Below are 2,005 nucleotides of genomic sequence, written 5' to 3'. Positions count from 1 at the left end.
CCTCAACTCCAAGATCCCTCAGCCTGTCTCCAACCATGGCCACTTTAAGACTTGTGGACCTCAACTCCCAGAATCCCTCAGCCAGTCTGCAACCATGGCCACTTTAAGACTTGTGGACCTCAACTCCAAGATCCCTCAGCCTGTCTCCAACCATGGCCACTTTAAGACTTGTGGACTTCAACTCCCAGAATCCCTCAGCCTGTCTCCAACCGTGGCCGCTTTAAGACTCGTGGACCTCAACTCCCAGAATCCCTCAGCCAGTCTGCAACCATGGCCACTTTAAGACTTGTGGACTTCAACTCCCAGAATCCCTCAGCCAGGTCTCCAACCGAGGCCACTTTAAGACTTGTGGACCTCAACTCCCAGAATTCCCTAGCCAGCTGTGCTGGCTGGGGAATTCTGGGAGTTGAAGTCCACAAGTCTTAAAGGGGCCAACATTGGAAACCCTGGTTTGGGATGTCTTCAGACCTCTGGGATTCATGTGCAGAGGGCCCTGACCCTTCCTTCCTGAGGGAATTGGGTGGGAATGTCATCTTTCTTGATCAAGCCTCCCCCCTCCACAAACACACACACACACACACAAACACACTTTTGAAAGGTGCTTTTCTGCAGAACTCTCCCAGCTTCAGCTACGGGCGTCAATGACCTGCTGGGTGTGGAAGGGGTCAAACTTGCCACGGGCCAAATCAACAATTCAATTTAATTATTTAAAATAATTTAATTTTGTCATTTTGCATGCTTTTTTTTTTTTTAATGGTTCTCTTCCACCATTTCTTCGACACGACCCTTAGACCCTTCTGGGTGGGACAGGGGGCAAAATTCTTGCTGCTCAGAACCGGCTTTGACCCGCCCCTCGGACCCCACCCGGCCGGTCCGGCCTGTTTCCAGTTGCGGCCCGGAATGCAGGCCGACCGGCCATGTCCCTGCCGGTCAGTCGGAAACCTGGATCGCTCCCTTCTCCGCAAAGTTTTGAGTTTGAAAACTGGCCAGACTTTGAAAGAAAAAACCTTTAGAGCAGGTAAGTCCTCGGCTTACGACCACAACTGAGCCCCAAACTTTTGTTGTTAAGCGAGACGTTTACTCCATTTTTCGACCTTTCCTACAAGTGTTGTTAAGTGAATCACTGAAGTTGTTGAATTTGTTCAGCCATGGGCTTCCCCCGTGGGCTTTGCTTGCCGGATGGTTGCAAAAGGGGATCACGAGTCCCCAGGATGCTGCGACCGTCATAAATAGGAGTCAGTTGCCACAGCGTCTGAATTTTGATCACGTGACCGCGGGGAGGCTGCAACGGCCGTAAGGGTGAAAACTGGTCGTAAGCCGCTTTTGCACCTTTGGTCGCTAAACGAATGCTCGTAAGCCGAGGACTACCCGTATACGGCGCCAGGTAGCGGCCTAGAGGAGACCAGGGGGGAGGGGGGCGCATCCTGAGCAGCTCCATCCAGAAGGCACTGCAAAGCAGCTTCAGGGAGTCCTCGACTTATGACAGTTCATTTAGTGACCATTCAAAGTCACAACAGCTCAGAGCTACAACTGTCGCAGCCTCCCCAATTTTGGTCGCGTGATCCAAATTCAGACACTCGGCAACTGGCTCACAGTTCTGACGGTTGTTGTGTCCCCCTTTTGCGAACCTTCTGACAAGCAAAAGCCAACAGGGGGAGGGGCAGCAGGATTCGCTTAACAACCGATGTCACAACTGCAGCAATCCCCTTCACAAGGGTGGCAAGGAGGCTCCTAAGGTGGGGCAAAGGGGCCTCGCTTAGCGACGGGACTTTTGGGCTGCGCTGTGGCCGTTAAGTGGAGGACTCCCCGGCCTCTCGCCCGCCGCGTTCCCCCTGCGAGGGTGGCGGGAGGCGGCGCCCACTCACCTGGGGCCGGGGGGGCTGTGCTGGGCCGAGAGGGGCCAGGCGGGGCTGCGCTCGGCTGCGGCCAGCATGGCTGCCCAGTGGCAGAACTCCTGGTGCCGGTAGTGGACGATGCAGGTGTTGAGCAGGACGGCCACGGAGAC

General features: G+C 54.9%; 1 protein-coding gene across 1 annotated transcript in view; it reads right to left on the bottom strand.

Annotated features, from left to right (window-relative positions):
• LOC107298099 (protein KIAA0100-like) overlaps positions 1–2,005 on the bottom strand; it is a gene marked incomplete at its 3' end in the record, with an annotated part of 20,762 nt that overhangs the window by 8,599 nt on the left and 10,158 nt on the right. The gene's annotated exons all lie outside the window — the stretch shown is intronic.

This window comes from Protobothrops mucrosquamatus, unplaced genomic scaffold (assembly GCF_001527695.2).
Source record: "Protobothrops mucrosquamatus isolate PMUCROS unplaced genomic scaffold, P.Mucros_1.0 scaffold3712, whole genome shotgun sequence".
NCBI classification, from domain to species: Eukaryota; Metazoa; Chordata; class Lepidosauria; order Squamata; family Viperidae; genus Protobothrops; species Protobothrops mucrosquamatus.
The sequence above is the reverse complement of the archived record's forward strand: the minus strand, read 5'-3'. Positions and strand labels throughout refer to the sequence as shown.